A 13,324-nucleotide genomic window follows, 5' to 3' on the forward strand; every position below is an offset into this window, starting at 1 on the left:
ACGCGAGTTGGCGCATGCGCAGGAGCGCCAACGTGTGCTGCCGTCATCCCTGCGCATGGGCAGAGGGGGTTCATCTCCGCGTCGGCCATAGCGGAGGACCACAGCGGCCAACGCGGAAGAATAGAGCGCCCCCACAGCACAGGCCCGTCCATGAATCGGTGGATCCCAATTGCGGGCCAGGCCACCGTGAGGGCCCCCCCGGGGCCAGATCCCCCCACACCCCTCTAGGACCCCGGAGGCTGCCCGCGCAGCTAGGTCCCGCCGGTAAGTACCTACTCTAATTTACACCGGCGGGATCGGCCGAAAACGGGGGGGGGCCACTCGGCCCATCGCGGGCTGGAAAATCTCCGGGGGAGCCGCGACTAGCGGCCGCCGACCGGCGCGATTCCCGCCCCTCCAAATCCCCGGTGCCGGAGAATTCGGCAGCCGGCGGGGGCGGGATTCACGCCGCCCCCTGCCGGGTAGAAGAATCCTGCCCCACGTCTTTCGGGACTTGTGGGAGGAAACCGGAGCACCCGGGGGAAACCCACGCAGACACAGGCTTTAACAAGTGTTGTCGCATGGACCACAACCTCATTTCCTATAAAATAGAATAGAATCGGAGACAGACCAGGAACAAAGGAACTTCTAGATGAAAGGTGGATCTATTGAACCTTCAACTCGAACAGAAAATGTTGGAAATATTCAACAGGTGCCTGTGGAGAGAAACAGATCAAAGAGGCGTAATTTCAGACCCCCCCCCACCACAGCGCGTATTGAGGCGGTGGAGACAGCATGTCGTTGGCCCGTGGTGGTATGTCCCACCAGCTGACACCGCGATCCTGCGGTGGGACATGAAGCCGGAGTTTCTGACTCAGAAATAGGGACATTACCCACCGCACCACAAAACCTCCTTCCACCCCAACCGCACTCACCACACGCCACGTCTCCAAAATAACTCAAAGTTATTTTCCGAAAGAAATGATAAAGAAGGAGTATCAGATGGAGCTGTGTTATGCAGGGTGCAGGTGATAATTATTCCGGTTGGAAAACCAGATCTGACGGGAAATGTAGCAGCTGAGAATGCAGCAGCGAAAAGTTTCTACAAACTCTGTGACATCGTGGTTGATAGACGATAGCAACGCTTTTTAATTAACGGACTGTGAGATGGTCGGCTGGGAGCTGCAAAGGAGATGGAATTTCCTGAATTTGGATTTTCAGCAGACTGCTTCAACAAGCAGTCTCAATAACAAGCAGCGCAATTTTTTTTTTCTAAATTGGGAGTTTTAAAAGGAATAGGAATAATAATAGCTTATATTATATTATGAAGCAAGTAGGCTTCAATCAAGGTCCCGTGAAGAAACCCTAGTCGCCACATTCCGGCGCCTATTCGGGGAGGCCGGTACGGGAATTGAACTTGCGCTGCTGCCTTGTTCTGTATTACCAGCCAGCTATTTAGTCCACTGTGCAAAACCCCATGCTGCAGGATGATTCCGCGTGTCGGGAAGAGCAGCGGAGATAGGAAGGTAAATCAGGAAGAAGGGACCAGTTTTCAGTCGAGATTGGAAAGGCCGGGTTGAGGTAAAGGGGAGTTAAGGGGAGACAGTTGTACTGGCCTGTCACATGAAGCAGGTTCCTAATGAATCGCCAGCCCAATTAACATCGGATCTGATCTTCATCTAAGCTAAAGTCAATGGAATCTTCTGGAATTCCATGTTTCCCAATCCTGAGGTCGAATGGGATGCCATTGCGATGTGTTGCTGTTTCAGGGTAATCAGGATCAACAGGGTCCACATCCAACCATTGAGCTCACAGAATGAGACCTGGTCAATGAAATAGCAACATTTCATTCGGAACATAGACTAGAATCTTTACAGTGCGGAAGGAGGCCATTTGGCCCATCGAGTAGGCATCGGCCCTCTGAAAGAGCAGCCCACCTCGGCCCACTCCCTCGCCCTATCCTTGTAATCCCGTAACCCCACCTGACCTGCACATCTTTGGACACTAAGGGGCAATTTGGCATGGCCAATCCACCTGACCTGCACATGTTTGGACTGTGGGAGGAAACCGGAGCACCCGGAGGAAACACGGGGAGGACGCGCAGACTCCACACAGGCAGTGACCCACGGCTGGAGTTGAACCCGGGTCCCTAGCGCTGTGAGGCAGCAGTGCTAACTACTGCGCCACCGTGCCATCCGTTTGTTCAAGAAAATAGGCTTTAGTAATTCATTCTCAGGATAAGGGCATCAATGGCCAAACATGGGATGGAATAGAATCAAAGGATTGCTGCAGTGCGGAATGTTTTTAAAACCCCATTCAGAGGAAGTGGGTGCCGCTGGGTCAGTATGTGTGGCCCATTCCTGATTGCCCTCGAACTGAGTGACTCACTTGGTTCAGAACCAACCACACTGCTGTGGGTTCGGAGCCACATGTAGGTCAGACCAGGTAAGGATGGCAGATTTCCTTCGCTGAAGGATAATAGTGAGCCGGAAGACCTGAATTACAGGTATTTATTGAATTCCAATGTCACTATTTGCCATGGTGGGTTCGATGCCAGGTCCCCAGAGCGTTACCTTGGCTCTCTGGGTTACTGGTCCCGAATTGTCCTGAGGAGATGCCGTTCGACCTTCACCTTTGCGTGGGGTGAAGGAGTTGGTGGAGATGATTAGCTGTGACATTGTAGAACCGTAGAACGGATTTGAAGGACCGAATGGTGTGCTTCAGCCATTGAGGAACAAATAGGGGGACATGGTGAGAAAATATCAACGTCACTAGACTGGTAATCCAGACATCACGGGTGTAAATTCCACCACAGTAGCTGGCAGAGCTTGCATTCTACGCATCAAATCTGAACTGCAAGCCAGTTTCCGTCATAGAACATAGAACACAGAACATAGAAAATACAGCACAGAACAGGCCCTTCGGCCCACGATGTTGTGCCGAACCTTTGTCCTAGATTAATCATAGATTATCATTGAATTTACAGTGCAGAAGGAGGCCATTCGGCCCCTTGAGTCTGCACCAGCTCTTGGAAAGAGCACCCTACCCAAACTCAACACCTCCACCCAACACCAAGGGCAATTTGGACATTAAGGGCAATTTATCATTGGCCAATTCACCTAACCCGCACATCTTTGGACTGTGAGAGGAAACCGGAGCACCCGGAGGAAACCCACGCAGACACGGGGAGGACGTGCAGACTCCGCACAGACAATGACCCAAGCCGGAATCGAACCTGGGACCATGGATCTGTGAAGCAATTGTGCTATCCACAATGCTACCGTGCTGCCCTTAAGAACAAATAAATCTACACTATATCATTTTCCCGTAATCCATGTACCTATCCAACAGCTGCTTGAAGGTCCCTAATGTTTCCGACTCAACTACTTCCACAGGCAGTGCATTCCATGCCCCCACTACTCTCTGGGTAAAGAACCTACCTCTGATATCCCTCCTATATCTTCCACCTTTCACCTTAAATTTATGTCCCCTTGTAATGGTGTGTTCCACCTGGAGAAAAAGTCTCTGACTGTCTACTCTATCTATTCCCCTGATCATCTTATAAACCTCTATCAAGTCGCCCCTCATCCTTCTCCGCTCTAATGAGAAAAGGCCTAGCACCCTCAACCTTTCCTCGTAAGACCTACTCTCCATTCCAGGCAACATCCTGGTAAATCTTCTTTGCACCTTTTCCAGAGCTTCCACATCCTTCCTAAAATGAGGCGACCAGAACTGTACACAGTACTCCAAATGTGGCCTTACCAAGGTTTTGTACAGCTGCATCATTACCTCATGGCTCTTAAATTCAATCCCTCTGTTAATGAACGCGAGCACACCATAGGCCTTCTTCACAGCTCTATCCACTTGAGTGGCAACTTTCAAAGATGTATGAACATAGACCCCAAGGTCTCTCTGCTCCTCCACAATGCCAAGAACTCTACCGTTAACCCTGTATTCCGCATTCATATTTGTCCTTCCAAAATGGACAACCTCACACTTTTCAGGGTTAAACTCCATCTGCCACTTCTCAGCCCAGCTCTGCATCCTATGTCTCTTTGCAGCCGACAACAGCCCTCCTTACTATCCACAACTCCACCAATCTTCGTATCGTCTGCAAATTTACTGACCCACCCTTCAACTCCCTCATCCAAGTCATTAATGAAAATCACAAACAGCAGAGGACCCAGAACTGATCCCTGCGGTACACCACTGGTAACTGGGATCCAGGCTGAATATTTGCCATCCACCACCACTCTCTGACTTCTATCGGTTAGCCAGTTCGTTATCCAACTGGCCAAATTTCCCACTATCCCATGCCTCCTTACTTTGTGCAGAAGTCTACCATGGGGAACTTTATCAAATGCCTTACTAAAATCCATGTACACGACATCCACTGCTTTACCTTCATCCACATGCTTGGTCACCTCCTCAAAGAATTCAATAAGATTTGTAAGGCAAGACCTACCCCTCACAAATCCGTGCTGACTATCCCTAATCAAGCAGTGTCTTTCCAGATGCTCAGAAATCCTATCCTTCAGTACCCTTTCCATTACTTTGCCTATCACCGAAGTAAGACTAACTGGCCTGTAATTCCCAGGCTTATCCCTAGTTCCTTTTTTGAACAGGGGCACGACATTCGCCACTCTCCAATCCCCTGGTACCACCCCTGTTGACAGTGAGGACGAAAAGATAATTGCCAACGGCTCTGCAATTTCATCTCTTGCTTCCCATAGAATCCTTGGATATATCCCGTCAGGCCCGGGGGACTTGTCTATCCTCAAGTTTTTCAAAATGCCCAACACATCTTCCTTCCTAACAAGTATTTCCTCGAGCTTACCAATCTGTTTCACACTGTCCTCTCCAACAATATCGCCCCTCTCATTTGTAAATACAGAAGAAAAGTACTCATTCAAGACCTCTCCTATCTCTTCAGACTCAATACACAATCTCCCGCTACCGTCCTTGATCGGACCTACCCTCGCTCTCGTCATTCTCATATTTCTCACATATGTGTAAAAGGCCTTGGGGTTTTCCTTGATCCTACCCGCCAAAGATTGTTCATGCCCTCTCTTAGCTCTCCTAATCCCTTACTTCAGTTCCCTCCTGGCTATCTTGTATCCCTCCAATGCCCTGTCTGAACCTTGTTTCCTCAGCCTTACATAAGTCACCTTTTTCCTCTTAACAAGACATTCAACCTCTCTTGTCAACCATGGTTCCCTCATTCGACCATCTCTTCCCTGCCTGACAGGGACATACATATCAAGGACACGTAGCATCTGTTCCTTGAACAAGTTCCACATTTCACTTGTGTCCTTCCCTGCCAGCCTATGTTCCCAACTTATGCACTTCAATTCTTGTCTGACAACATCGTATTTACCCTTCCCCCAATTGTAAACCTTGCCCTGTTGCACATACCTATCCCTCTCCATTACTAAAGTGAAAGTCACAGAATTGTGGTCACTATCTCCAAAATGCTCCCCCACTAAAAAATCTATCACTTTCCGTGGTTCATTACCCAGTACTAAATCCAATATTGCCCCTCCTCTGGTTGGACAATCTACATACTGTGTTAGAAAAGCTTCCTGGACACACTGCACAAACACCACCCCATCCAAACTATTTGATCTAAAGAGTTTCCACTCAATATTTGGGAAGTTAAAGTCGCCCATGACTACTACCCTATGACTTCTGCACCTTTCCAAAATCATGGTGACACTGCCCCCGCACTGCCCCCGCACTGCCCCCGCACTGCCCCTGGCACTGCCCCCGGTACTGCCCCCGCACTGCCCCCGCACTTCCCCTGGCACTGCCCCCCAGCACTGCCCCCGCACTGCCCCCGCACTGCCCCTGGCACTGCCCCCCAGCACTGCCCCCGCACTGCCCCCGCACTGCCCCTGGCACTGCCCCCCAGCACTGCCCCCGCACTGCCCCCGCACTGCCCCCGCACTGCCCCCGCACTGCCCCCGCACTGCCCCTGGCACTGCCCCCGGTACTGCCCCCGCACTGCCCCCGCACTGCCCCTGGCACTGCCCCCCAGCACTGCCCCCGCACTGCCCCCGCACTGCCCCTGGCACTGCCCCCCAGCACTGCCCCCGCACTGCCCCCGCACTGCCCCTGGCACTGCCCCCCAGCACTGCCCCCGCACTGCCCCCCAGCACTGCCCCTGCACTGCCCACGCACTGCCCCCCAGCACTGCCCCCGCACTGCCCCCGCACTGCCCCCGCACTGCCCCTGGCACTGCCCCCCAGCACTGCCCCCGCACTGCCCCCCAGCACTGCCCCCGCACTGCCCCCGCGCTGCCCCCGCACTGCCCCCGCACTGCCCCCGCACTGCCCACAGCACTGCCCCCGGTACTGCCCCCTCACTGCCCCCGCACTGCCCCTGGCACTGCCCCCAGCACTGCCCCCGCACTGCCCCCGCACTGCCCTTAGCACTGCCCCCCAGCACTGCCCCCGCACTGCCCCTGGCACTGCCCCCCAGCACTGCCCCCGCACTGCCCCCGCACTGCCCCTGGCACTGCCCCCAGCCCTGCCCCCGCACTGCCCCTGCGATGCCCACAGCACTGCCCCCGGTACTGCCCCCTCACTGCCCCCGCACTGCCCCTGGCACTGCCCCCCAGCACTGCCCCCGCAATGCCCACAGCACTGCCCCCGGTACTGCCCCCTCACTGCCCCCCGCACTGCCCCCGCACTGCCCCCGCACTGCCCCTGGCACTGACCCCCAGCACTGCCCCCGCACTGCCCCCGCAATGCCCACAGCACTGCCCCCGGTACTGCCCCCTCACTGCCCCCGCACTGCCCCTGGCACTGCCCCCCAGCACTGCCCCCGCACTGCCCACAGCACTGCCCCTGGCACTTACCCCGCACTGCCCCCGCACTGCCCCCGCACTGCCCCGCACTGCCCTGCACTGCCCCTGGCACTGCCCCCCAGCACTGCCCCCGCAATGCCCACAGCACTGCCCCTGGCACTGCCCCCGCACTGCCCCTGGCACTGCCCCTGGCACTGCCCCCCAGCACTGCCCCCACACTGCCCCTGGCACTGCCCCTGGCACTGCCCCCCAGCACTGCCCCCGCACTGCCCCCGCACTGCCCCTGGCACTGCCCCCCAGCACTGCCCCCGCACTGCCCCCGCACTGCCCCTGGCACTGCCCCCGCACTGCCCCCGCACTGCCCCCCAGCACTGCCCCCGCACTGCCCCCGCACTGCCCCCCAGCACTGCCCCCGCCCTCCCCCGCACTGCCCCCGAACTGCCCCTGGCACTGCCCCCCAGCACTGCCCCCGAACTGCCCCCCCAGCACTGCCCCCGCACTGCCCCCGGTACTGCCCCCTCACTGCCCCCGCACTGCCCCTGGCACTGCCCCCCAGCACTGCCCCCGCACTGCCGCCGCACTGCCCCTGGCACTGCCCCCCAGAACTGCCCCCGCACGGCCCCCGCACTGCCCCTGGCACTGCCCCCCAGCACTGCCCCCGCACTGCCCCCGCACTGCCCCTGGCACTGCCCCCAGCACTGCACCCGCACTGCCCCCGCACTGCCCCCGCAATGCCCACAGCACTGCCCCCGGTACTGCCCCCTCACTGCCCCCGCACTGCCCCTGGCACTGCCCCCCAGCACTGCCCCCGCACTGCCCCCGCAATGCCCACAGCACTGCCCCCGGAACTGCCCCCTCACTGCCCCCCGCACTGCCCCTGCACTGCCCCCGCACTGCCCCTGGCACTGCCCCCCAGCACTGCTCCCGCACTGCCCCCGCACTGCCCCTGGCACTGCCCCCCAGCACTGCCCCCGCACTGCCCCCGCACTGCCCCTGGCACTGCCCCCAGCACTGCCCCCGCACTGCCCCCGCACTGCCCCCGCAATGCCCACAGCACTGCCCCCGGTACTGCCCCCTCACTGCCCCCGCACTGCCCCTGGCACTGCCCCCCAGCACTGCCCCCGCACTGCCCCCGCAATGCCCACAGCACTGCCCCCGGAACTGCCCCCTCACTGCCCCCCAGCACTGCCCCCGCACTGCCCCCGCACTGCCCCTGGCACTGCCCCCCAGCACTGCCCCCGCACTGCCCCCGCACTGCCCCTGGCACTGCCCCCCAGCACTGCCCCCGCACTGCCCCCCAGCACTGCCCCTGCACTGCCCACGCACTGCCCCCCAGCACTGCCCCCGCACTGCCCCCGCACTGCCCCCGCACTGCCCCTGGCACTGCCCCCCAGCACTGCCCCCGCACTGCCCCCCAGCACTGCCCCCGCACTGCCCCCGCGCTGCCCCCGCACTGCCCCCGCACTGCCCCCGCACTGCCCTTAGCACTGCCCCCCAGCACTGCCCCCGCACTGCCCCCGCACTGCCCCTGGCACTGCCCCCCAGCACTGCCCCCGCACTGCCCCCGCACTGCCCCTGGCACTGCCCCCAGCCCTGCCCCCGCACTGCCCCCGCAATGCCCACAGCACTGCCCCCGGTACTGCCCCCTCACTGCCCCCGCACTGCCCCTGGCACTGCCCCCCAGCACTGCCCCCGCAATGCCCACAGCACTGCCCCCGGTACTGCCCCCTCACTGCCCCCCGCACTGCCCCCGCACTGCCCCCGCACTGCCCCTGGCACTGACCCCCAGCACTGCCCCCGCACTGCCCCCGCAATGCCCCCGCACTGCCCCCGGTACTGCCCCCTCACTGCCCCCGCACTGCCCCTGGCACTGCCCCCCAGCACTGCCACCGCACTGCCCACAGCACTGCCCCTGGCACTTACCCCGCACTGCCCCCGCACTGCCCCCGCACTGCCCCGCACTGCCCTGCACTGCCCCTGGCACTGCCCCCCAGCACTGCCCCCGCAATGCCCACAGCACTGCCTCTGGCACTGCCCCCGCACTGCCCCTGGCACTGCCCCTGGCACTGCCCCCCAGCACTGCCCCCACACTGCCCCTGGCACTGCCCCTGGCACTGCCCCCCAGCACTGCCCCCGCACTGCCCCCGCACTGCCCCTGGCACTGCCCCCCAGCACTGCCCCCGCACTGCCCCCGCACTGCCCCTGGCACTGCCCCCGCACTGCCCCCGCACTGCCCCCCAGCACTGCCCCCGCACTGCCCCCGCACTGCCCCCCAGCACTGCCCCCGCCCTCCCCCGCACTGCCCCCGAACTGCCCCTGGCACTGCCCCCCAGCACTGCCCCCGCACTGCCCCCCCAGCACTGCCCCCACACTGCCCCCGCACTGCCCCCGCACTGCCCCCGCACTGCCCACAGCACTGCCCCCGGTACTGCCCCCTCACTGCCCCCGCACTGCCCCTGGCACTGCCCCCCAGCACTGCCCCCGCACTGCCGCCGCACTGCCCCTGGCACTGCCCCCCAAAACTGCCCCCGCACTGCCCCCGCACTGCCCCTGGCACTGCCCCCCAGCACTGCCCCCGCACTGCCCCTGGCACTGCCCCCAGCACTGCACCCGCACTGCCCCCGCACTGCCCCCCGCAATGCCCACAGCACTGCCCCCGGTACTGCCCCCTCACTGCCCCCGCACTGCCCCTGGCACTGCCCCCCAGCACTGCCCCCGCACTGCCCCCGCAATGCCCACAGCACTGCCCCCGGAACTGCCCCCTCACTGCCCCCCGCACTGCTCCTGCACTGCCCCCGCACTGCCCCTGGCACTGCCCCCCAGCACTGCCCCCGCACTGCCCCCGCACTGCCCACAGCACTGCCCCCGGTACTGCCCCCTCACTGCCCCCGCACTTCCCCTGGCACTGCCCCCCAGCACTGCACCCGCACTGCCCACAGCACAGCCCCCGGCACTGCCCCCTCACTGCCCCCAGCACTGCTCCCGGCACTGCTCCCGGCACTGCCCCCTCACTGCCCCCCCGGCTCTGCCCCCGCACTGCCCCTGGCACTGCCCCCCAGCACTGCCCCCGCACTGCTCCCGCAATGCCCACAGCACTGCCCCCGGTACTGCCCCCTCACTGCCCCCGCTCTGCCCCTGGCACTGCCCCCCAGCACTGCACCCGCACTGCCCACAGCACTGCCCCCAGCACTGCCCCCTCACTGCCCCCCCGGCTCTGGCCCCGCACTGCCCCTGGCACTGCCCCCCAGCACTGACCCCGCACTGCCCCCGCTCTGCCCACAGCACTGCCCCCGGCACTGCCACCGGTACTGCCCACGGCACTGTCCCCTCACTGCCCCCGCACTGCCCCCGCACTGCCCACAGCACTGCCCCCCCTCACTGCCCCCGCACTGCCCCCGCACTACCCACAGCACTGCCCACAGCGCTGCCCCCGGCATTGCCCCCTCACTGCCCCCCAGCACTGCTCCCGGCACTGCCCCCTCACTGCCCCCCCGGCTCTGCCCCCGCACTGCCCCTGGCACTGCCCCCCAGCACTGCCCCCGGCACTGCTCCCAGCACTGACCCCGCACTGCCCCCAGCACTGCCCCCAGCACTGCCCCCAGCACTGTCCCCTGCACTGACCCTGGCACTGCCCCCAGCACTGCCCCCAGCACTGCCCCCAGCACTGACCGCAGCACTGCCCCCAGCACTGCCCCCAGCACTGCCCCCTGCACTGCCCCAAGCACTGCCCCCGGCCCTGCCCCCAGCACTGTCCCCAGCACTGTCCCCAGCACTGCCCCCTGCACTGCCCCAAGCACTGCCCCCGGCCCTGCCCCCAGCACTGACCCCCGGCGCTGCCCCCAGCACTGACCCCAGCACTGTCCCCAGCACTGCCCCCAGCACTGCCCCCGGCCCTGCCCTCGGCACTGCCCCCAGCACTGCCCCGGCCCTGCCCCCGGCACTGCCCCCAGCACTGCCCCCAGCACTGACCCCAGCGCTGACCCCGCACTGCCCCCCGCACTGCCCCCAGCACTGACCCCGCACTGCCCCCAGCACTGCCCCCGGCCCTGCCCCCGGCACTGACCCCAGCACTGCCCCCAGCACTGACCCCGCACTGCCCCCCGCACTGCCCCCAGCACTGACCCCGCACTGCCCCCAGCACTGACCCCGCACTGCCCCCAGCACTGCCCCCAGCACTGCCCCCGGCCCTGCCCCCAGCACTGCCCCCAGCACTGCCCCCAGCACTGCCCCCAGCACTGACCCCGCACTGCCCCCAGCACTGCCCCCAGCACTGACCCCGCACTGCCCCCAGCACTGACCCCGCACTGCCCCCAGCACTGCCCCCAGCACTGCCCCCGGCCCTGCCCCCAGCACTGCCCCCAGCACTGCCCCCAGCACTGCCCCCAGCACTGACCCCGCACTGCCCCCCGCACTGCCCCCAGCACTGACCCCACACTGCCCCCAGCACTGCCCCCGGCACTGCCCCCAGCACTGCCCCCAGCACTGCCCCCAGCACTGCCCCCAGCACTGCCCCCGGCCCTGCCCCCAGCACTGCCCCCAGCACTGCCCCCAGCACTGCCCCCAGCACTGACCCCGCACTGCCCCCCGCACTGCCCCCAGCACTGACCCCGCACTGCCCCCAGCACTGCCCCCGGCCCTGCCCCCAGCACTGCCCCCAGCACTGCCCCCAGCACTGCCCCCAGCACTGACCCCGCACTGCCCCCAGCACTGCACCCGCACTGCCCCCGCACTGCCCCCGCAATGCCCACAGCACTGCCCCCGGTACTGCCCCCTCACTGCCCCCGCACTGCCCCTGGCACTGCCCCCCAGCACTGCCCCCGCACTGCCCCCGCAATGCCCACAGCACTGCCCCCGGAACTGCCCCCTCACTGCCCCCCGCACTGCTCCTGCACTGCCCCCGCACTGCCCCTGGCACTGCCCCCCAGCACTGCCCCCGCACTGCCCCCGCACTGCCCACAGCACTGCCCCCGGTACTGCCCCCTCACTGCCCCCGCACTTCCCCTGGCACTGCACCCCAGCACTGCACCCGCACTGCCCACAGCACAGCCCCCGGCACTGCCCCCTCACTGCCCCCAGCACTGCTCCCGGCACTGCTCCCGGCACTGCCCCCTCACTGCCCCCCCGGCTCTGCCCCCGCACTGCCCCTGGCACTGCCCCCCAGCACTGCCCCCGCACTGCTCCCGCAATGCCCACAGCACTGCCCCCGGTACTGCCCCCTCACTGCCCCCGCTCTGCCCCTGGCACTGCCCCCCAGCACTGCACCCGCACTGCCCACAGCACTGCCCCCAGCACTGCCCCCTCACTGCCCCCCCGGCTCTGGCCCCGCACTGCCCCTGGCACTGCCCCCCAGCACTGACCCCGCACTGCCCCCGCTCTGCCCACAGCACTGCCCCCGGCACTGCCACCGGTACTGCCCACGGCACTGTCCCCTCACTGCCCCCGCACTGCCCCCGCACTGCCCACAGCACTGCCCCCCCTCACTGCCCCCGCACTGCCCCCGCACTACCCACAGCACTGCCCACAGCGCTGCCCCCGGCATTGCCCCCTCACTGCCCCCCAGCACTGCTCCCGGCACTGCCCCCTCACTGCCCCCCCGGCTCTGCCCCCGCACTGCCCCTGGCACTGCCCCCCAGCACTGCCCCCGGCACTGCTCCCAGCACTGACCCCGCACAGCCCCCAGCACTGCCCCCAGCACTGCCCCCAGCACTGTCCCCTGCACTGACCCTGGCACTGCCCCCAGCACTGCCCCCAGCACTGCCCCCAGCACTGACCGCAGCACTGCCCCCAGCACTGCCCCCGGCCATGCCCCCAGCACTGACCCCAGCACTGCCCCGGCCCTGCCCCCGGCACTGCCCCCAGCACTGCCCCCAGCACTGACCCCAGCACTGACCCCGCACTGCCCCCCGCACTGCCCCCAGCACTGACCCCGCACTGCCCCCAGCACTGCCCCCGGCCCTGCCCCCGGCACTGACCCCAGCACTGCCCCAGCACTGCCCCCAGCACTGCCCCCAGCACTGACCCCGCACTGCCCCCCGCACTGCCCCCAGCACTGACCCCGCACTGCCCCCAGCACTGACCCCGCACTGCCCCCAGCACTGCCCCCAGCACTGCCCCCGGCCCTGCCCCCAGCACTGCCCCCAGCACTGACCCCGCACTGCCCCCAGCACTGCCCCCGGCACTGCCCCCAGCACTGCCCCCAGCACTGCCCCCAGCACTGCCCCCAGCACTGCCCCCGGCCCTGCCCCCAGCACTGCCCCCAGCACTGCCCCCAGCACTGCCCCCAGCACTGACCCCGCACTGCCCCCCGCACTGCCCCCAGCACTGACCCCGCACTGCCCCCAGCACTGCCCCCGGCCCTGCCCCCAGCACTGCCCCCAGCACTGCCCCCAGCACTGCCCCCAGCACTGACCCCGCACTGCCCCCCGCACTGCCCCCAGCACTGACCCCGCACTGCCCCCAGCACTGCCCCCAGCACTGCCCCCAGCACTGCCCCCGGCCCTGCCCCCAGCACTGCCCCCAGCACTGCCCCCAGCACTG

This window comes from Scyliorhinus torazame, chromosome 1, assembly GCF_047496885.1.
Source record: "Scyliorhinus torazame isolate Kashiwa2021f chromosome 1, sScyTor2.1, whole genome shotgun sequence".
NCBI lineage: Eukaryota > Metazoa > Chordata > Chondrichthyes > Carcharhiniformes > Scyliorhinidae > Scyliorhinus > Scyliorhinus torazame.